The 23,243-nt window shown below is 42.7% G+C and overlaps 1 protein-coding gene across 1 annotated transcript in view; it reads right to left on the bottom strand.

The window, feature by feature from the left end:
• Positions 1 to 22,956, bottom strand: part of LOC110533114 (neuroligin-2) — a 70,882-nt gene extending 47,926 nt beyond the window's left edge. Inside the window, 1 exon segment of the mRNA XM_036990359.1 lies at positions 21,711 to 22,956. The gene's annotated coding sequence lies outside the window, so the exon portion shown is untranslated.
• Positions 22,957 to 23,243: the final 287 nt, after the last annotated feature.

Genomic DNA, 23,243 nt, shown 5'->3' with positions numbered 1-23,243 from the left:
CATAGTTTTGATGTCTTCACTATTATTCTACAATGTAGAAAACAGTAACAAAACAACAAACAAAAACAACTCTTGAATCAGCAGGTGTGTCCAGACTTTAATGGTACTGTATATTTCCCCAAAATATATATGGGGGATTGGAAATGATGCAGACAATTACATTGATAGAAGCCACAATCTTTCTGCAATATTAAAGCTGGGAAAAAAAGTGTCACTCTTACTCTAAATGTCTGTAATTTTAAGATTCACACATTATTTGAATCTATGTAATAAAAAAAAAGAAAATAGATATATTTAACAATAAGAGCAATGGTGTGAAATTGTACATTTCATTACTGGAGATAAATGGAAAAAGTGAGATACATGACACTGTACCTGTCCTTTAAAAAGGTTCAATATTGTGTGGGTCGTAACGGAGTGAGAATGTGTGATTTGAAAAGACGTTCCTAGGTTGGTATCTCAGACCGCCAAGTGGAGAGGCAGAGGAAGGAGTCAGGTGCCAACCTCTCTCACAGAGATTTACACCCAGATGAGAGACCTCTTCTGACCGATATGCCATCGGTTTGCCAGCCAACAACTACCCGTCCTGTTTTAAATATGGCCCATTAAAACAATGAAGTACGACAATGATGATTATGATCCCAGTTTGGCAGGTGTAAAAGCCAGAGCACAACTTCCTGTGTCACATTGTATATGAGGGTAATAGGACAGAGATTAAGATAAAGCATGATACATTTCTACCTTTAAAGTTTCAGCCTATTGGTTTTTGAGATGTGATTGTGGACAATTGGAATTCCTATACTTGATGACTAAGGATTTGTGTATTGATCTGTGTTGATCCAATTGTTGATCTGTTTCTCAACATTATGATGTTGTGGTATTGGCGTTGGTGTCATGTTAGACTGTAATGGTTTCTCAGGGTGTATATACCTCATGACTGCATCCAGATATGAGTCACCCTCGTGTTTTAATGAGATCTCTTTGCTCTGATTATTGGAGATCCTCAAATGTCGTTAGTCATGCATATTTATCAGATATAATTAGGGCCTGCTGCATATCGCACTTGGCAAGTGGGCTGAAATTAGATTTCATAAATATGCATTTGTTTTTTTGACCCCACACCCCCCGAAAAACAAGACAAGACAAAGAGAAGGAAATGAAAGGAATATGACACACTAAACAACAATAGGGAGACATAGCTATGGCTGCATCGACCAAACCTTCATAATCACCACATGTCCACCCGGTTTTCACTCCCACAAATTAGAGAGCAGGAGACGAGGAGCGAAGGTAGTTATGCTAGCAGATGACAGTACAGTGTTGGCCTACCACTGGAAATTGTGCGCTATCATTAATACGGGCAACACACCTGGAGGGCATTACTAGCAGCAACCCCCCAGCCATATCCATAATATTATTGATTTTATGAAAATGGATCCACCACTATTTTCTCAAAAAAATAAATAAGACAAAACAAGCCTAGGTACAGACAGACAGGCAGGCAGGCGCGCACACACACACACACACACACACACACTAAATTTCAGTCTGGACATAGGCATGCCAAGCATAGTTAAATTCACTAGGCTATTGATAAGGCCTAAAAAGACAGTATACAATGAAAAACAAAAACAACAATATGTTTTAAATAGGCTGTCTAAACAGATACAGGCAGCATAATTGCTCCCCGTAGGTGTATTATAGGCCTATAGACAAGGAAACTGAAGACTATGGAGGGTTTCACACCACCCAAACTTTTCACAGGAGCTGGACATAGATCCAGTATGAAGAGAATGGGGAATGTCCACTCACCGTGACACTGTTCCCAAATGTAATGCTTTATAAACATCATGGAATCATCTCACAGACCATATTTGGACTTCTACAGAAATAGCAGACAAAATTGCATCGCATTCGAGCCATGTATGTTCTCAACAAACTCATGGACGGTGAATCATTCTAATACGTCCCCCCCCCCCCCCCCCCCCCTTCAAATTAAATGAAAAACAATCTGTTTGTTAAATAGGATATGGTCAGAAGCATGATATCATAAATCACATCTCTCATTCCATGAGCAAAAGGCATTGTGTGCACCCTATCCCCCACCAGAAATATCAAAATGAACTCTGAATTCATTTGGAGACATTTAGCTATTAGCGCTGCTTGAACATTGGGGCACGTTTGTAAGGACACACATCAGTTATTTCCACCACTCCCACCTCAGCGCAAGCAAGCTCTTATAATAAGGCGCCAGGGTTGGAAAATAGCAGAGTGCCAGAGAAGTGCAAGTCGAAATTGCAAAAGAGCACGTGCCTTAACTTCTGCCGAGTCTCTGAGAGACAGGTTTATTTATATATCAGCATGATAAGGTCAGCTCATAAATCACTCACAGATAATATTTCTCTCTTCGCGATGCAGTATACGTGTGTGTGTACAGTAAATGTGTGTGCGTATGCAGATGTCTCTCAGTCAGGAAGGTGTTGTGTGTTCTGGCCCAACAGAGTGCTAGCATTAGCGTTTAGCTCACGGGGAGGAATCCCACATGTGAGCCCTTATTGATTAGCTTAGCGTGGGTTAGGGTCACATTCTACAGGGCCTGCAGTCTGACAGACTTCCTCCCCACTGCCTGCCCAGCTCCCTGAGTGTGCACGAGCTACAGACACAGACACACTCTCACACAAGATGCGGAGTATTGACTGCAGGGGGAGGGGCTAGTGCACAAAGCTCTAATTATTCCATTATCAGCTCACACAATGAGAAAGACAACACTAGCTATATCTCTAAGGAATGACAAGGGGAAGCAATGAAACCAGCCCAAAAATGATATAACCATTGACATATTGTTCAGGCCCACCACATAGGCCTACAATATGTGTTGAAATAGGGTCAGATAGTACAAGCACCAGCAGCCCCATCAGTAGAAGTGTGTAGGGTTGTGTAAAAGGCCTACAAACGTAGGATCTTAATTTGATCACTCTTATGTTGATGAGAATTTTCATCCACAGCAGGAAATGTAAACTTGTAGTGTATTCAAGGTTTAAAAAGGCTTCTAAAGGTTGTAACTTACTTCACCTTTAAAATTTCCGACATGATTTGCCCTAATGTGAAACGTATCAACCCCTACAAAAATATCCATGAAATATAATCCACATGTATGTAATAATTGACTGTATGTTTGTTTATTCCATGTGTAACTCTGTGTTGTGTCGAACTGCTTTGCTTTTTTATCTTGGCCAGGTTGCAGTTGTAAATGAGAACTTGTTCTCAACTAGTCTACCTGGTTAAATAAAGGTTAAATAAACATTTTAAAAAACATTTCCTGTTGCTGCAGGATTTTTTTCCTGCTGTAGCAAACTGGCTCAAATTAAGATCCTACATCTGTAACAGTCATTGTGGCTTTGTCAGGTGAAGCTGTTTGATGTAGTAATACCTTCTGCCTCCAGGACAGTTTTAGAGGTGTGTTTAAGTGGACGAATGGTCAAAGTGAACCGTGAAAACCCTGCAGAATGGTGGCGTTTGAACAAACAGCGTGTCATAAGCTTCTTTGTCTCTGCCGCCGGTGCTAAAAAAACACATGCACTGTTTCAACTATCAAGCTGTTCTGTACTCCTGTGTTAGTGTACTTTTGTGGATGTCAAGCAGTTTATAAGGCCAAACAACAGAATGCCAACGTCTCTGGGATAACAAACTTATGTTTCAATCCACAGCAACTCAGGTGTCCGTTTCTATGAGCAGAAAACACACATGTGCACGCACACACACACACACACACACACACGGCGGATTTACTGCAAGTACAGTAAAACTGAAAGCTGGATAATTCAACTCTAATGTTATTCTTAGTTAATCTATCCCTGGTTAATATACAGTGGAGGGCAATATCCCCTCTCCTCTCCCACTCTGACTGAATCTCTTCTGATTCTTAGTTCAATCTATTCTTAGCAAATCTGTTCTGGACAGCAATATCCCACTGAAGGTTAATCTGTCTGAGAAAATAATCATTTTAGCATGTTATTTCTTGTTCCAGTGTTAATTTCAGGGTGACCTCATAATCACACTGAACCCCTGGGCTGTCATCCTTCATGAAGGCTGGGAGCTTCATCCCAGAATTCCCTCTGTTCCGTGTGAGCTCTCTTTCTCTCCAAGCAGCTCCACTCTGAGAAGTGCTCAGTCAAACACTACAGAGTTCCCGACCACCACCCTCAAACCCCATCTCACTCCAGCCAGGGGAATTTAGATTACAACTAAACAAAGTTCCCAACTTAAAGTTACGATATTAATTAACCCAAAGTTCAACCATGACTTCAAAATAGTTTCTAAAAATGTAAAATGATTAAAGTTTCTGGCTAGGGGAATCCTAGAGGAGCCAGTGACAAGGAGACAGAAGACCATTGAGTTCCTTTGAGATTTTATTTGTCATTATTTCTCCCAGGATGCATTCCTACAAGTCACAGCAGGAGAACCAATCAGATAAACAAGTTCATGAATAATCAAATAAAAGTAAATTAAGGGGCCTCTAACGAAGCAGGAGTAACGGTTGTTAACGAGTCAGGGAAAGAGACTAGGGACATAAAACAGCGGGCAGAAGGGAAGGTGAGACAAAAAAAAATGGCTCTCCGCCGGACAATTAATGTGTCGCCCACAGGGACCACTGGTCTTTAATCTTAATGCTAGCAGCCCACATACCAGCCAGTGACCCTTCATCTGACTACCCTCCACACACATACATAAAAACACGGAAACATGCCCGCACACAATAATTATTGCCCAGATAAAATTCAATAGATTTCTACATTATGTTTTGTATGCATGTACAGTGTAGCTGTGTTCGAATAGTCATACTAACCGCACTAACCATACTATTTGTGACGTAAATTGAGTATGTAGTATGTTTATTGGTCATAGTATGGATAGAGTTAGTATGCCACAAGTTACCGGATGTCGTACTCCTTTCGCCAAAATACGAAGACTACACACAGTGGACACTATTTCCATACTTTTAGGGCCGATGACGCAATTCATCGAACTTGCCAGTATATTAACTATATGCTAACTTAACTACCCAACGTTTATTGACTTGATTATTCGCGTCAATCTTAGCTAAGTGGTATAGTCGTGCGTTCTGAGACTCAATGAACATAAATTCGCTCTGGCCATCTACTCCGATTTCAGAGCACTCTCATCTGAATGTGCCAGCGCGCAGAATAACTGATTAATTTACGAACGCTCAACACCCGTTGAATATGGCCCGTGTCAGTAAACGTCGGCAAAAAAAAAGCGTCATTAAATTGTTGCCAGCAGCACAGATAGTCACCAACGCTCTGGAAAACCATCTCTGCTAGGGCAGTTGTGGTCAGAATGCTCGGAACAATCCCCACTCCTCAGCCAGAGCGTCCAGTATGCATTCTGAACGCTACCAGAGGGAAACGCTCTGAATTTACGAACGGACAATCTGGCAACTCTCTGAATTTACGAACACGCCGAAGTGTCAGGCTAGTCATTTTTATGCTAACAAGCTAGCAAGAGGTTGCATAGCAACATCCTCAAATTCCGGTAGTACGCTCAACTGAAAGGATACCATTTGTTTACAGTATACAAAAATGAACTAATAGTACATTAGTATACAGTATGTTAGTATGGGTATTCGAACACAGTTTATGTCTAGGCTGGCATTCGTGAGTGCCAGTGTGCGTGTTACTGAGGTACACTGGTGTGAACAATCTGGCCACACACTAATTACTATTTATCGAGGCAGCAAACTAGGTGTGTGTGTGTGTATTGGGGGAGTGTGAGCAGTTTGACAGCTGCTTCCCCTCTAGCCACGTCTAATTTAAGGAGAGCGATCCTGGCTGAGAGGAATGGTCTGAAAGGTTGAATAATGAACCCAAGTGGCCCCATAACACAGAGCGCAGCAAAGCACAATCTAACTGACCCATTGTGTCTGCGCCAAGTCATGTCAACTGCGTTCAAATGTCATACCGGCTCTTCTATGACTGCTTACTGGTGATGTTTAATGTTCCAATTGATAGAAGGATAATCAACATTTGTAATAGATTTGAGCTGTACTCGTATCTTTCAAAGTGTATATGGAATCACTTAAAACATGACGTGGTCATGTTACACCAGCTGAGAGATGATGAATATGACTGAATATTGCAGGTTGTGTGCAGGCTGGTGTAACATGGGAGGTGGCCTGTGTATGGGGAAAAGTGATGTACCTGTAGAACAAAGGGATGAGGGGTGGTCTAAGGAGTGGTAATCACTCTGAGCCATATCAAATGCAACAGCTACACTTCATCATGGATTAAAACAGATACAGCCCTCACATACCTTCACTTGCCAAACACCCCCCCCCCCCCCCCCACACACACACACACACACACACACAAACACAGGCACACACACAAGTTCCAGCAAATTGGTCCATGCCTAGGGGCAAGACCTGGGAGCTAGGCAGGGGAGCTGGGAGTTTACAGCCAGGCTCAGGCAAGAGAGAGAGTGGAAGAGAGAGAGGGGAATAAAGACAGAGAGATAGAGAGAAAGGGTGGAAGAGAGAGAGGGAGGAAGAGAGAGAGAGAGAAACAGGAAGAAAGAGACAGAGAGGAATGGAGGGAGAGCAGAGCAAGGACTAAATCCTGTTTGTGTACTCTCATGTGTCTGTCAGGGTGTGTGTGGGTGTGCATGTGAATGTGTGAGTTTGGTGGTATGCCGCCGTGCATGCCAGAGACAAACAATGTGTGTGACTGGACCGGGTGCCGGCCGGGCCCATTGATGTGAGTGTATGACACACACAGGCTCAGAGTGTGGCATTTCATTTCTAAAAGCTGGAAACCTTTTCATATGTCTCTGAATGAGAGGGCAGAGTAGTGCAGTGTTCTCTACTGTGGCACACACCTGCATCTCAGTCTCACCCCTTCTCTCTCTCTCTCTACCGCCATCCCTCTCTCGCTCATAGGTGCTGCAGGTGCCTGATCTATGGCATGGAGTGGCAATGTACAGATGAGAAGAGGCGAGAGGAGGATGTGTGAGAGATGCTGGGGGAATGGGAGGTGCACTCATTTCTGACGCGTGTGGCGTTCTTGCGAGCGGTTCTCGACCCGACGGAAAGAGGGCTTTGATTTAGCTGGGGGTCCAGGGCGCCCTGGATGGGCTCCATCCATCTTGTAAAGTAATTACGCTACGAGCGTTTCCATTGGAGGGAGGAGGGGGGCAGCTGGGGGATCTCAATAGCTTTGTAAATCACATTCTCTCACTAGAAACTAGAGGGAGATGGAGGCTTAGAGAGTCCTATTATATTTCAGACTTTGTAAAAAAAGACTGTAAAACACTACTGTCACACCTTAAAAAACCCATTTAGAATTTAGGGAAAGTGCAAGGAGAGTGGGTGCTATAGCATGAGAGAGACATTGTAATGGTTCAGGTATAGCTTTACTAACTTCATTATCTTCACAGCTTTGCAGGTCTGTGTCTTGGTCAAGTTTTTTTATTATGTTTTATTGTACTTAATTTAGTTAACTAGCTATGGATTGTTATAACCTGCTTTAGCAACATTAATATACAATAGTTTGCAAAGATAGAAGCAATGTATGTATTTGACAGAGATCAAGCACAAAACACATGTAAGCACGGAGGCACTCTTTCACCCTGCCTCCCTCTCTCTCGGGACAAGAATGACTAAATGTGTCTTCAATGAGGTTGCCATCCTCTTCACTCTGTCTTTAGGGACAGCAATCACATCCCCCACAGTCACGGCCTGTCTCAAAGTGGACTTAGCTAGCATTAGCACGTCCACAGCCAAGTTATCCTTTCCTCCGACCCTAACATGGACAGAATGATAAGCGGTGTTAGGGCTAGTTGTCTTGGCATATATATAGATCGGGGGTCGGAAGGTTGGTCTGGCTTGATATGTTTCCCCCGAGGACCCAGCTATGTCACTCAGGCCTGCAACTGGCCTAGGGGATAAATTGCAGCAGATACGAGATTGACCATCCCTTGACTCAAACACAATACCATAGTTCCATGCCTTTTGGCGTTTGAGATATCTTAATTACTCCATACTGTCTATGTTGTCTGTAGCTTAGTTCACACAGAGTTCAAATTATCTTATTTTTAGTTGGTCAGAGTTGGTGATGTCTGGCTCTCTTTTTTAGCAATGTCAGATACAGAACACCTTGAGGTGAACCATAGGATCAACAAAATGTGCAACTATGCGCATTGAAAAATAAAGAAATCATTTACCTATTTGTCGGTAGGTTGGCATTGTATCACTTCTACACTGATAGTTAAGACATGCAATATTTGTACTCATGTTATTGCTGATAGTCGGGAACGTTTGTTTTTAAAGGCTGGAATAATTGTCTATGCCGGTTTTGGTCGAGAATCAGAACAATGTGAAATTAAAGTTTAAATTGATATCCGGATTTGGCGCGTCTGAAACTCTTCAATCTGTCACGAAAAGACTACAGGTGCATGCTGCCAAACTCATCAGTGGGAAGGCATCCCTCATGTGTCCCTACAGCGGCGCTCTCGAGGCACAGGCAGTCTCTCAGGCCGCAGAATACTTCTCACTTAGCAGACGCTCTTAACCAGGAGCAATTAAGATTAAGTGCCTTGCTCAAGGGCACATGAACATATTTTTCACACAAGGGCACGTCAACATACTTTTCACCAAGTTGGCTCGGAGATTCGAACCAGCGATCTTTCGGTTACTGGCCCAGCACTCTTAACCGCTATGCTTTCAATTTGGTTGTTCAATAATGTCAAAAAAGGGATCTCTTTTTGGTTTCCTTTGTTTTAGCAGCAGCTCCTTCAAATAATTTATTTATGCGGTAGTTGTTTCTCAATATTTATATCAGCTGCTTCTAGGGGGGGGGAACGAAATGAAATATGCAAACGGCTACGAGGAGTCATATTGCTGCATGCAATGGATTTTTTTAATGATGTTACTGGTGGACAAAATGAGGAAGAGTTCTAGGACATTTCTAGTTGGCCTTGTAATCTCCATACACCTCATTTCACCTGTCCATCAATATATCTGTCCACTATACAGGTTTGGCTAACAGTACGAGGAACTTCCAGAGGACTCAACAGGTTGTTATTGTCATGAATTTTGCCCTGGAGGCAGAACTGAGCAATTTCTGCTAGATGGGCCAGCTGCAAAGTCAAAATTGTATATACCGTAAAGATTTACGAAAACAAAAATGTGCTTTTTCGTCTTTAAGGTTAGGGTTAGGCATAAGGCTTAGCAGTGTGGTTAAGGTTGAGGCTAAGGCTAGGTTTAAAATGAGATTTTATGACTGTGGCTGTACCAGCTAGTGACCACTCTGCAGAGCTGCCTCCAAGGCAAGAATCATAAATGCCAACCTACGAGGGCTCAAATCACCATAGCTTATATACAGTTGGGCAAAAAAGTATTTAGTCAGCCACCAATTGTGCAAGTTCTCCCACTTAAAAAGATGAGAGAGGCCTGCAATTTTCATCATAGGTACACTTCAACTATGACAGACAAAATGAATGAATGGATTTTTAATGAATTTATTTGCAAATTATGGTGGAAAATAAGTATTTGGTCACCTACAAACAAGCAAGATTTCTGGCTCTCACAGACCTGTAACTTCTTCTTTAAGAGGCTCCTCTGTCCTCCACTCGTTACCTGTATTAATGGCACCTGTTTGAACTTGTTATCAGTATAAAAGACACCTGTCCACAACCTCAAACAGTCACACTCCAAACTCCACTATGGCCAAGACCAAAGAGCTGTCAAAGGACACCAGAAACAAAATTGTAGACCTGCACCAAGCTGGGAAGACTGAATCTGCAATAGGTAAGCAGCTTGGTTTGAAGAAATCAACTGTGGGAGCAATTATTAAGAAATGGAAGACATACAAGACCACTGATAATCTCCCTCGATCTGGGGCTCCACGCAAGATCTCACACCGTGGGGTCAAAATGATCACAAGAACGGTGAGTAAAAATCCCAGAACCACACGGGGAGATCTAGTGAATGACCTGCAGAGAGCTGGGACCAAAGTAACAAAGCCTACCATCAGTAACACACTACGCCGCCAGGGTCTCAAATCCTGCAGTGCCAGACGTGTCCCCCTGCTTAAGCAAGTATATGTCCAGGCCCATCTGAAGTTTGCTAGAGAGCATTTGGATGACCCAGAAGAAGATTGGGAGAATGTCATATGGTCAGATGAAACCAAAATATAACTTTTTGGTAAAAACTCAACTCGTCGTGTTTGGAGGACAAAGAATGCTGAGTTGCATCCAAAAAACACCATACCCACTGTGAAGCATGGGGGTGGAAACATCATGCTTTGGGGCTGTTTTTCTGCAAAGGGACCAGGACGACTGATCCGTGTAAAGGAAAGAATTAATGGGGCCATGTATCGTGAGATTTTGAGTGAAAACCTCCTTCCATCAGCAAGGGCATTGAAGATGAAACGTGGCTGGGTCTTTCAGCATGACAATGATCCCAAACACACCACCCGAGCAACGAAGGAGTGGCTTCTTAAGAAGCATTTCAAGGTCCTGGAGTGGCCTAGCCAGTCTCCAGATCTCAACCCCATAGAAAATCTTTGGAGGGAGTTGAAAGTCCGTGTTGCCCAGCAACAGCCCCAAAACATCACTGCTCTAGAGGAGATCTGCATGGAGGAATCGGCCAAAATACCAGCAACAGTGTGTGAAAACCTTGTGAAGACTTACAGAAAACGTTTGACCTCCGTCATTGCCAACAAAGGGTATATAACAAAGTATTGAGATAAATAAGTATTTGGTCAATAACAAAAGTTTTTGCAAATAAATTCATAAAAAATCCTACAATGTGATTTTCTGGATTTTTCTTTCTCATTATGTCTGTCATAGTTGAAGTGTACCTATGATGAAAATTACAGGCCTCTCTCATCTTTTTAAGTGAGAGAACTTGCACAATTGGTGGCTGACTAAATACTTTTTTGCCCCACTGTATGAGAGCAGAGCAGTGATCTATGTCCTCTGAGACGCACGATGCTGAGAAGAGCAGAAGTGCAAGCCAAATGTCATATACGCTCCAACATGGGACATAATGTATGAACATTGATCTAATCATATATATATGTGAAAAGGTAATAGTTGCCACAAGATAAATCCGATTTTTTGTAAAAAATGTAACTGTCTAATAGATTGGTTTTATGCTGATTATGATATAAAACCCCCAGTGTATTGTGTCTGGTCACGGTTTCAGCAAATGTTTGGTTTTGATGTCACCATTTTTACCTTTCAGTGGCTCAGTTGCTGCTATAGCTAGCTTCACTAGAGCCAACTGTGATTCACAGCTCTCTCACTCCCCATGTCCAGAGTGAACCGTGTCTGCACCACCTGCCTCCGTCTTACATAAGAGCCTGAGAGTGCAAAGAAACCCTGGGCGGCAGGCGGCGCAGCACGCACGCACACACACACACACACAGCTGTGCAATCAGGGGATAAATGCAGGAGAGACGGTCTAAGTAGTAGGCAGGTACTATACCAAAACGAGAACCCATGATGTTGGACCCAGATGGAGTGGTTTGGAGGATGATGGAGAGCCATAGGGATGTGGAGTGATACAGGAATATTGAGAGTGATATGGGAGTAATGAGGTTTGAAGACTAATGCAGAGCATGTAGGGAATAACCAGGTAAAATGGATGGTGACAGACAACGGTGGTGTAGAATGACATGGGGGAGGTAGAGTGATACAGGGTATTCAGGAAGGATAATATGGACAGTGACATAGGATGATGTGGAGATGGTTATGTGATACTGTTTAGAGTAGGATGTGACAGGGAGTGATTAGAGATGAGTTATGAGGAGGGTCAGGGGTCAACCAATCATAATCATTTGTCTCAAGGGCACCCCGTGTTGCTCTAAAATAAACAATCAATATACAATTTTACAATCATCACGTGACACGCAATACATAATTGGTTAGAAATGAACTTGTAGAATATCAATAGAGCGTTTGATGACGGGGACATGTGAGAGCTGTAGAATGAACCAAGTCTTGATCAGCCTCAGCAGACATACAAAGCTTCCTTTTGATAAATGGTTAATATCCTGCATTAGTTAAGATGCTTGTTATGTGATGTATCATCATTTGGAAGGCCAGATGCTCACCTTCAGGGAGCCTTGCATGCTTTAAAACAGAGCACATTCCAGAATGTTTCATTACACAGCACTGTACACTAGCGCTTGGCGTTAAAAACTAAGTACATCACTTATAAATGGGGACACAGACGTTACTCAACTTGGGGTGAAGCAAATGTGTGGCCAGGTGGCAAACCCAACCCTTGTGATGAATAATGTCTGGAGGACTGCTACACCCTTGCAAAAAAACACATTTTGCAGTTTCATGTCACGTGAAACCATATTTTTTACATGTATTAAATGTAGAGTTCATACCACCTTTTCACATGTGAGGAGAATAACATGTTTTTTAATCTCACATTTATTTATTTATTTATCCATTATTTTATCAGGTAAGTTGACTGAGAACAAGTTCTCATTTGCAGCAACGACCTGGGGAATAGTTACAGGGGAGAGGAGGGGGATGAATGAGCTGTAAATTAATTGTAAACTGGGGATTATTAGGTGACCGTGATGGTTTGAGGGCCAGATTGGGAATTTAGCCAGGGCACCAAGGTTAACACCCCTACTCTTACAATAAGTGCCATGGGATCTTTAATGACCTCAGAGAGTCAGGACACCCGTTTAACGTCCCATCCGAAAGACGGCACACTACACAGGGCAGTGTCCCCAATCACTGCCCTGGGGTATTGGGATAATTTTTTTAGACCAGAGGAAAGAGTGCCTCCTACTGGCCCTCCAACACCACTTCCAGCAGCATCTGGTCTCCCATCCAGGAACTGACCAGAACCAACCCTGCTTAGCTTCAGAAGCAAGCCAGCAGTGGTATGCAGGGTGGTATGCTGCTGGCAATTTCATGTGAATTGCAGTTCTACATGAAATTTGTGGTTTCACATGTTAAAACCTTTCACAGGTGAAAAACATTTGCCATTCCACATGTAAAAAAAACTCCACAAGTGAAACAATCTCATTTGCAGGTTCACATGTAAGAAAACTCCACATGTGAAAATCTCACTTTCACATGTGGAATTGCAATTTCACATGTGAAAAACAATCACATGTAAAAAATGTAATTAGCAGTTTCATGTGAAAAACATCTATGTCACTGTTTTTCACATGAACTTTCAATTTCACGTGAAAGTAAAAATCTAAATGTGCAATCTCACTGCATAGCCACATTAAACTCCACATTAACTACAATATTTGTAAACAAAATACAAGTAAACAAACACTGTTTAGCCTAAAAAGCATAATTTACAGTATATAATTTTGATATCATGGATGGTCCAGCCTCATACCTCAGCTTTTTACCAAAACTGAGGCAGCGAGACGCCTTTGTTAATGTTTCAATTAAGGATTGCAGCTTTAAACACCTTTAATAGAGTCGTAGTGTTATTATATAGTGGAATCCTCTAGGGAGTGAATTACTTTAATAGAGTCGTAGTGTTATTATATAGTGGAATCCTCTAGGGAGTGAATTACTTTAATAGAGTCGTAGTGTTATTATATAGTGGAATCCTCTAGGGAGTGAGTTACTTTAATAGAGTCGTAGTGTTGTTATATAGTGGAATCCTCTAGGGAGTGAGTTACTTTAATAGAGTCGTAGTGTTATTATGTAGTGGAATCCTCCAGGGAGTGAGTTACTTCAGTCGTAGTGTTATTATATAGTGGAATCCTCTAGGGAGTGAGTTACTTTAATAGAGTCGTAGTGTTATTATATAGTGGAATCCTCTAGGGAGTGAGTTACTTTAATAGAGTCGTAGTGTTGTTATATAGTGGAATCCTCTAGGGAGTGAGTTACTTTAATAGAGTCGTAGTGTTATTATATAGTGGAATCCTCTAGGGAGTGAGTTACTTCAGTCGTAGTGTTATTATGTAGTGGAATCCTCTAGGGAGTGAGTTACTTTAATAGAGTCGTAGTGTTGTTATATAGTGGAATCCTCTAGGGATTGAGTTACTTTAATAGAGTTGTAGTGTTATTATATAGTGGAATCCTCTAGGGAGTGAGTTACTTTAATAGAGTCGTAGTGTTATTATATAGTGGAATCCTCCAGGGAGTGAGTTACTTCAGTCGTAGTGTTATTATATAGTGGAATCCTCTAGGGAGTGAGTTACTTTAATAGAGTCGTAGTGTTGTTATATAGTGGAATCCTCTAGGGAGTGAGTTACTTTAATAGAGTCGTAGTGTTGTTATATAGTGGAATCCTCTAGGGAGTGAGTTACTTTAACAGAGTCGTAGTGTTATTATATAGTGGAATCCTTTAGGGAGTGAGTTACTTTAATAGAGTCGTAGTGTTGTTATATAGTGGAATCCTCTAGGGAGTGAGTTACTTTAATTAGTCATGGTGCTATTATATAGTGGAATCCTCTAGGGAGTGAGTTACTTTAATAGAGTCGTAGTGTTATTATATAGTGGAATCCTCTAGGGAGTGAGTTACTTTAACAGAGTCGTAGTGTTATTATATAGTGGAATCCTTTAGGGAGTGAGTTACTTTAATAGAGTCGTAGTGTTGTTATATAGTGGAATCCTCTAGGGAGTGAGTTACTTTAATTAGTCATGGTGCTATTATATAGTGGAATCCTCTAGTGAGAGTGAGTGAGTTACTTTTGTGCCATTAATATATATTATTGCAAACAAAAATAATGATATTGAAAGCAAAACATAAATAGGAAAGTATTGATAGCAAAACAAAATATTGCAAGGAAATAATGTTCTATTGCGAGAGCAAATTAATTGTATATGGATGCAAAACAATCGTTTTCAAATATTTAGTTCAAAATAAAACGCCTCCCTCTTTCCTACAATTCCCCGGTCTTTGGTTATTACACTGGCCTTTGCTTTCGCTTTCTTTTTTTCCATTTGCAAGTTCTGGCCCATTCATTCCAGCAACAAAGCTTAGCAGGGTTGGTATTGGTAGGTCCCTGGATGGGAGACCAGATGTAGCTGGAAGTGATGAAAAAAGTTCACCCGGGGAATTTATTTTTTCACGAGGGAAAAAGGTGAAAAATGTCAAATGTGAAACTTGACACATGTTCGAAAACCACATCTTACTCATGAGAACATTTCAAATGGGATTTGCACACACGTGTTCGAAAAGCACATTTTTTTCACGCTGTTTTTTTTTGTAAGGACAGGTACAAATTAACTTCAGGGCCAAAACTACAACACCTCTGTCTGCTCTGCTCTGACTCGGGCCTGCCTCTGTCTATTTGGCTATCTGCTTACCTTCTGGTTTGCGCGTGTTTGTTTGCTTGGCTTGTCTCCTCCACCGCTGCTGAAACCTAGTCCCTGAACTGACGCAGCAATGTAGTCCAGCTGGGATCTGAGTTTCCAAACAACTGAATAATTTAAGGCAGTTTTCAGAAAAGCAGGAATAAACTGCATTGCTGTTTTTTTCCCCAGCGGTATAATTCCCTATTCCCCAGCAAAGTGATAGTGGGGCTTTCACCTGAAAGTGTATTTATTCCGCAAAAACCCACTGGCAGTCCACTGACTCCACAAACGGAAACTCCTCCCAATTATGCCTCTGTGTTTACTTGTGTTTTCCCTTCAGGTTCACCCGTCAAGCGAAGGAGCTCTATGTCCTGTGACATCAGGGCCTAACACCCACAGGAGCCGCTTACTTACTAATCCCTGGCCCCTGAAACACAGAGGGAACCAAGATTTGACACACTTTATCACACATAGAAGCTATATTCCAGCTCTGTTAAAAAGAGATTCTCTCTTCTCATAATCCTTGATTATCCCTGTAATGTGACAGGGTGAATGCAATAAGAGGTCTGGAATGTGAAATTAAGAAATGGGACATAAGCAGCCCTGTGTCATGTTGTTGGGTTGTGACTCGATAGTGACACGTAGCAGAGGAATGCTCAGGAAATAATTGCTCCCGGGTCTTGACAAAGGGACAGGCTGGGGACTGTATCTAGAGCTGTGGCCACCAACTGGTCTATCTTCAAGGCATTCCTAGTCGATCGCCAAACATTTCTGTAGAAAAGCCAAAGATAAACCTTTGCGCTCCTATTTGTTTTAAATTCGTATCGCGCTGTTGGCACCGAGTGCTAACTCAAGTGTCAGATAGCTCAAATCACAGTGCCTGGAACTTCCAAGACACCACAGCAAAGTTTCATACTAAGTGAGATTTCCGAACTGTTAAAACCAACACCAGAAAGAGACTGTCAAAGAATGCAGCTAAGAACTCCTGTTTTTATGAGTGTGTTCATGTTTGTTTTTATTCAGCACTGTTAACATTGGTTTTTATGAAACACTTTTACAAACCATAAAACGTGCCTCTCCCTACTTCCACTCTCGCTACAACCAACCAACCAGTACTGCAACTGCAATGAATGAGTAGCCAAATGTAGCCTGTTGATAGGCCTGCGTTGTTATTATTACCGGCTTGTTGTTTCCATTTTAATATCAAGGAATATTTGACTTTCTATGGTCATAGGAACCATATGAATTTGTGCCTGAGGCAGAAATAATGCAGTGCGACTCGAGTTCCACCAACAGGTGGAAGACGGTGTCCCCTCTCTCTGGTCAGTCTCAGCGGAGGGAGGGAGAGAGCAGAGAACGTAAGAGGCGGACCCTCTGTTGCGCTCTCCCTCCCTCCACTGAGACTGACCATCAGAAAAATCCAGTAAAAACCAAAAAGCAAATTAGTTCAATTTATGCTCAGCTGTGCCCCAAGTAATACAACAGATCTATTTAGCTCAAGTTTTGAAATATAATATGGTCTGAGAAGAACAATATTGTCATGCCAAGCATAGCCAATATGCTGTGATCATGTATTAGGCCTAATGCACAAACCTTATTCCTACAGAACCGTTTATAATAGGTTAATGTTGCATAGGTTTACGTTTTTTACATTTTTATTTTATTTTTTAAGTTTGAGCGGAAGATCTCAGCTTGGATTTTGACTTAGAAAGTGATCTTGACTCAGAAAAGGTTGGTGGCCGCTGATCTAGAAGCTAATTGGACAACACTGGGTTTGACTAGGAAGAGTTCCGCTCCATCATTTACAATGTTGTTTTGAATCATCTCTACATTACTGGTCGGAAGGTCACAAAGCTTGCAACAAATGTGGCATGTTTGACCAGTTTCCCCATTTTCTTTTCCTTGTAATACAGTAAAAGCTCAAACTTTAGTCTTCACATTCTAAATAACACGAGCACTTTCCATCGGGCCTCCATAGCCTGTCAGTCGTAGCTCACGATGGAACACAACGAAGGAAATCTCCTTAGTCAGCAGCTGCAGCGGAGGCAGGGCAGGGCAGGGGGGGACCAGCCACTCCTCTCAGTACAGCCAGTGTTGCTCTGCGTCCCGGCAGGCATCATTAGCCTGGTTCACTGGGCCACATTTGGGGATTTGGGGTTAGGCACCCATCTGGGCAAATAACCACGGTTCATTGGGCCATGTTGAGAGCTTTTTGGAGCCTGGCACCATCACAGGCAGCTGCTGAAATATAGATCTTGCCTTGAGAAAAGTGTTGAGTCCAGCCGATGATTCACACGCTACACTGGTCTGTTTGGTGTGAAGCCTGTGAATGTAGCAAATGATGAAGAACAAAAACAATGACAGCTGGCTACAGTACATTGAGGTGGTGAATAGGTCAAACAAAGTGGTGCACTGAGATCAGCTCTATGTGAGAAAGGACCGTACCGACATCATTTGTATGCGCAAGAGGCAAGTGTACTCTGAGATTTCCTGTCCTCGGAGGGAACTGTACGGAAGTCAGCGTAAGACAGGGTTGTACTGATATCAGCCTGGTAAGTGTGTGAGAGAGGACTAGGGATCACCTGGATGGGAAATGAACCAGCACTAAAATGACCTTGTTATATACGGTGAAGACATGAAAAAGATGGCTGCACTGGCCACACACACCTGCAAAATGCAGCGTTTTCTGTAAACAACCCTATTCATTCTACCAAGAACAGATGTCTACATCCACACATTTCTACTTGCCTGACATTTCACTACATATTGCCATGGAAGTTGCATATGATATGGCATGGTTATAAAGTTTCACTTAGGACAAGAAGCCGACAACTTCAAAAAAGAACAGGATATGAAAATAAAAGCACAAAACCGAGCCAACTGTCTTAAAGTTCATATCGGAGTGTGAAGGATGCAGGCTCCACCCACCCTGATGATGGTTTAAATGGTAATCCAGCTGCAGTAGATGCCTACAAGCTGGCCCCGTGTAAAACAGAACACACATTAGTTGTGCCAGGCACCAGAGAAGAAGTGCATACTCAGGGGTTGGTGCAAACTGAACATCGGCGTACCCTTCATTATTCATCCGCTCTGAGGAAAGGCCCCATATGCATGCATCCATGATGAACTCACTGCTAGGCTACATTTTTTTTATTTATTTTTTTTATTTCACCTTTATTTAACCAGGTAGGCTAGTTGAGAACAAGTTCTCATTTGCAACTGCGACCTGGCCAAGATAAGGCATAGCAGTGTGAACAGACAACACAGAGTTACACATGGAGTAAACAATTAACAAGTCAATAACACAGTAGAAAAAAGGGGAGTCTATATATACATTGTGTGCAAAAGGCATGAGAAGATAGGCAAATAATTACAATTATGCAGATTAACACTGGAGTGATAAATGATCAGATGGTTATGTACAGGTAGAGATTGGTGTGCAAAAGAGCAGAAAAATAAAAATAAATAAATAAAAACAGTATGGGGATGAGGTAGGTGAAAATGGGTGGGCTATTTACCAATAGACTATGTACAGCTGCAGCGATCGGTTAGCTGCTCGGATAGCAGATGTTTGAAGTTGGTGAGGGAGATAAAAGTCTCCAACTTCAGCGATTTTTGCAATTCGTTCCAGTCACAGGCAGCAGAGAACTGGAACGAAAGGCGGCCAAATGAGGTGTTGGCTTTAGGGATGATCAGTGAGATACACCTGCTGGAGCGCGTGCTACGGATGGGTGTTGCCATCGTAACCAGTGAACTGAGATAAGGCGGAGCTTTACCTAGCATGGACTTGTAGATGACCTGGAGCCAGTGGGTCTGGCGACGAATATGTAGCGAGGGCCAGCCGACTAGAGCATACAAGTCGCAGTGGTGGGTGGTATAAGGTGCTTTAGTGACAAAACGGATGGCACTGTGATAAACTGCATCCAGTTTGCTGAGTAGAGTGTTGGAAGCAATTTTGTAGATGACGTCGCCGAAGTCGAGGATCGGTAGGATAGTCAGTTTTACTAGGGTAAGTTTGGCGGCGTGAGTGAAGGAGGCTTTGTTGCGGAATAGAAAGCCGACTCTTGATTTGATTTTCGATTGGAGATGTTTGATATGGGTCTGGAAGGAGAGTTTAGAGTCTAGCCAGACACCTAGGTACTTATAGATGTCCACATATTCAAGGTCGGAACCATCCAGGGTGGTGATGCTGGTCAGGCGTGCGGGTGCAGGCAGCGAACGGTTGAAAAGCATGCATTTGGTTTTACTAGCGTTTAAGAGCAGTTGGAGGCCACGGAAGGAGTGCTGTATGGCATTGAAGCTCGTTTGGAGGTTAGATAGCACAGTGTCCAAGGACGGGCCGGAAGTATATAGAATGGTGTCGTCTGCGTAGAGGTGGATCAGGGAATCGCCCGCAGCATGAGAAACATCATTGATATATACAGAGAAAAGAGTCGGCCCGAGAATTGAACCCTGTGGCACCCCCATCCCTATAGCCCCTTCTCTTCCCTGGACCTGGCCTGCTCAACACAGCCACACGAGACTCCACCAGTCTCCACACAGAGAAGATGCAGTATAGGTCTACTAGGTGAATCTCTCTACTCCGACAGGCTAGGGTAAAGATACTCTCTCTACTCTGCCAACAAAAAAAGTATATGGTAGATTCAATGCATCTGTTATATATGAAAATGCTATGTTTGTGCTGTGAGCATGTCAAAGTGTGAATAATGAGTGTGCCTCATAGGTGAGTGCAGACCCTTAAGCCCTACACCCTCTTTTGCATGTAGTCTTTGATTTGATGGCAGCGTTATGACACAGCGAGTGCTGCTCCAAGCATGGGGCCAGGGTACAGGCCATAGACTTAGACATAGCCTGTTGGTTTTAGTCAGTGGAAAACCCCTTGTGAGTTCTAACTTTAAGTAAATCAATCATGTTGATGCTCCCCCCCCCCCCCCCCCTACCCCAGACAACAGATCCAGAATGCTGTACATTAAAAACGAGCACAACTCAAGAGGGCTCTGCAAGTTCCGTAGTTCAGGGCTCTCACTTGTAGCTCACACTTTTTCCTCATAACCGTCCAAATCATTGGACTGATAGAATCCTTCTCCATACATCATGTACACATCGCAGACGTTCCCGGAGTCATTAGTGTAGTTAGGAGCACTAGCTGATTAGGAGCCCATCATTCAGATCAGTGGGCAGCGCAGAGACTGATCTGCTATCATTAAGAAGGCCAGAGTATAAACGTACCCAGGACCTCCATCTGAACAGAGGTCCTCTTGTCTGAGCTGAATCCTGCCATTGACTGAGTACTGCCCAACCAGCAATGAATATAAATGGGCCTCTCTCCTTAGACGAGAGTGTGTGCATTCACTTGCGTAGTCACAATGCACTCTCCTGTGATGTGCATCTGATCATACCTGTGTGGGAGTGTTTGTGCGGGTGTGTGTTTTACATGTGTGACTGTTAGGGCGTATGTTGATGACAGTGATCAATATTAAAAATGTCCTTTAAAGTGGCACTCCAGTCTCCTTTTCACCTCATTTAACACCTGATTTACTTAGCAAAAGGCACATCTCAATAGGAGGTCCAGGTAAGTCATGACATGGCACAAGTGTGTGTGGGGGGTGCTCCTCAAGTCAGAGGGAGGCCGATGACATCACGACTTCCCATCAGACCAACTCTTTGAATGCCCTACTCCTTGAAGTTACCAGTTGTTTATTAAAAAAACACAAAAATCTTTTACCTTTACTGTATTTATACTTGGGATATCGCTTTTCAACAGGAAAAGTAAAACAAAAAAGTAGCTGCAGGACGTTAAAAGAAATCACAAATGCCATCAAACACACGTCAATCTATTTAACCTATGGTGGAGGGATCTGGCACTCCTAAGAGCACAAAGCCTACAACCATTATCCTATCAAGTGAAAAAATAAATAAGTCCCTACGTAGCCAACCGGGCTAGCGATGGGCGCAATTAAGCCCCTAAATGGCTCCTCGGTTGGTGAGCAGCACTGCCGGCCCGACTCATAAATAGGCATGCCCTGATTCAAATCAAATCTGATACCGACCGTCTTGGTTCCATTTTATTATTGGGTAAGACGGAAAGACAACTCGGCATCGTGGGTTGTTCTGCGGATAATAGCCAGCCATAATGTTACCGTCAAAACGTCAGGAGGCGACAGTTTATCAACAGGCAAAGGCCACTGATATAGCCCACCGTTGAAGGAAAACATTACAAATTCACAGGAAGATTTGCCAATTGACATCTCATTTCCCAACAGTGACAGTGCGCCATGATCGATACATGGGAAGAACCTATGGAGCAACCGCATCACCCAGATGCTTGCACACACATAAAAGCTATAGGAAATCATGACAATTATGTTTCAAAAAGGTAGGAATAGGCTTACCCCAAATATTCCCAATGTGCGTGAGAACGCGAGGGTCTCCCTTGAAGATGTGTCTTGTTCGCTCTCTTGTTTTATGGGGTTATGGTTTACGCCATTTCTTTATTTTGCATGATTATTTCTCAGGAAAGTGACGTGTCGCAGGCTTTCGCACATCAATTCACCTTCTCGGTGTCGGTCTGTCTCCCCCGTTCCCCCCCCAAAACACCTAATGCCCCCTCCTTCTGTCTTTCCTCTTTCTGACAACACCCTTCTCTCTCTCTCTAGTCGACAGATAGCTCACCACATGTTTGATACCTTAAGAGAAAGCAGAGAAAATAAAACAATAATAAAAACAAATGCGTATAACGCATTAGCGGCTAACTCAACGCAAAGGATGCTCGTCTTCTCTCCGTCTCTCCATGGTGATACATTTCCACGGCGCCTCCCTCTGTTGCGAGAAGGCCAACATTAACGAATTATTTAAATGAATAAAATAAAGACTCTCCAAACGGGGTTTCAGACCTCTCCTTTGCTTAGCCTACTTGCGATTCTTCGTTGATGTTTTATATTGGCTACAAAGGGGAGCTATGAATGGATCTTCCGTTTCGTTGTGGCTTCGTTTGGCATATCATAATTACTTTTACAGGGTTGTTGCCTAACGATGTTCATTATTTTGCAGCCTCTCGCTCGTGAATATTCCTCGGCTGCTGCCTTAGAAGAGCTGCTTGTGTGTTTCATCTCTCTCTTTCTTTTTCTTTCTTTCTTTCTTTCTCTCTCTCTCCCTCTCGCTCTCTTTTTTTTTCTCTCTTTCTCTCTTTTTAAAACTGACACATGCTCACTCGAATTCACTCAAAGCTGCTGCAGAATGAGTGCGGTTCCCATTTTTGCCACAATAAGGATGTCTTATTATCTGCCGAAGCCACTCTGTATCTGTGAAATAATATTTACATACATGTTGTTTTGTCCACACTCGGAGCAGTTTTAACTCTATTGAATAAAGTATATTTTCAGATGGAGATCTGCATCTGGGTGACGTCATAAAATGTTAAAGCGATAGGAACATTTTCCTTCTACCTCGTCGACAGATAACCCATCTGAGATACAGTAGATAGCCTATGTTGCACCGGGTCTCGGTATCTTGAAATAAAGCATCTGTATTCAGTATCCAATGACTTCAATGAACCATGTGATGTTGCATTCAGTCCTACAAAATGTGTTATAGGTATAGGCGATGCCAGAGTAGCCTATGATGACAGAGGTTCACTTCTGTGGCACCTTGGGAGAATCTCAATTGCATACTCCTCACATCCTCTCTCCTCGCCTCCTTCTCAAAACCTATTGGAGGAGGAGTTTCTCTGACTTTCTCATCCAATAAGTTTTGAGAAGGAGGTGAGAAGAGAGGACACGAGGAGTATGCAATTGATGTTTATGGCGCCGAAGGAGTGGATGTCGATTAAGGCAGCCCCCCACACCTCTCTGATTCAGAGGGGTTGGGTTAAATGCGGAAGACACATTTCAGTTGAAAGCGTTCAGTTGTACAACTGACTAGGTATC

This window comes from Oncorhynchus mykiss, chromosome 10 (assembly GCF_013265735.2).
Source record: "Oncorhynchus mykiss isolate Arlee chromosome 10, USDA_OmykA_1.1, whole genome shotgun sequence".
Lineage (NCBI taxonomy): Eukaryota > Metazoa > Chordata > Actinopteri > Salmoniformes > Salmonidae > Oncorhynchus > Oncorhynchus mykiss.
Note: the sequence above shows the minus strand (reverse complement) of the source record. Positions and strands in the feature narration are given on the sequence as shown.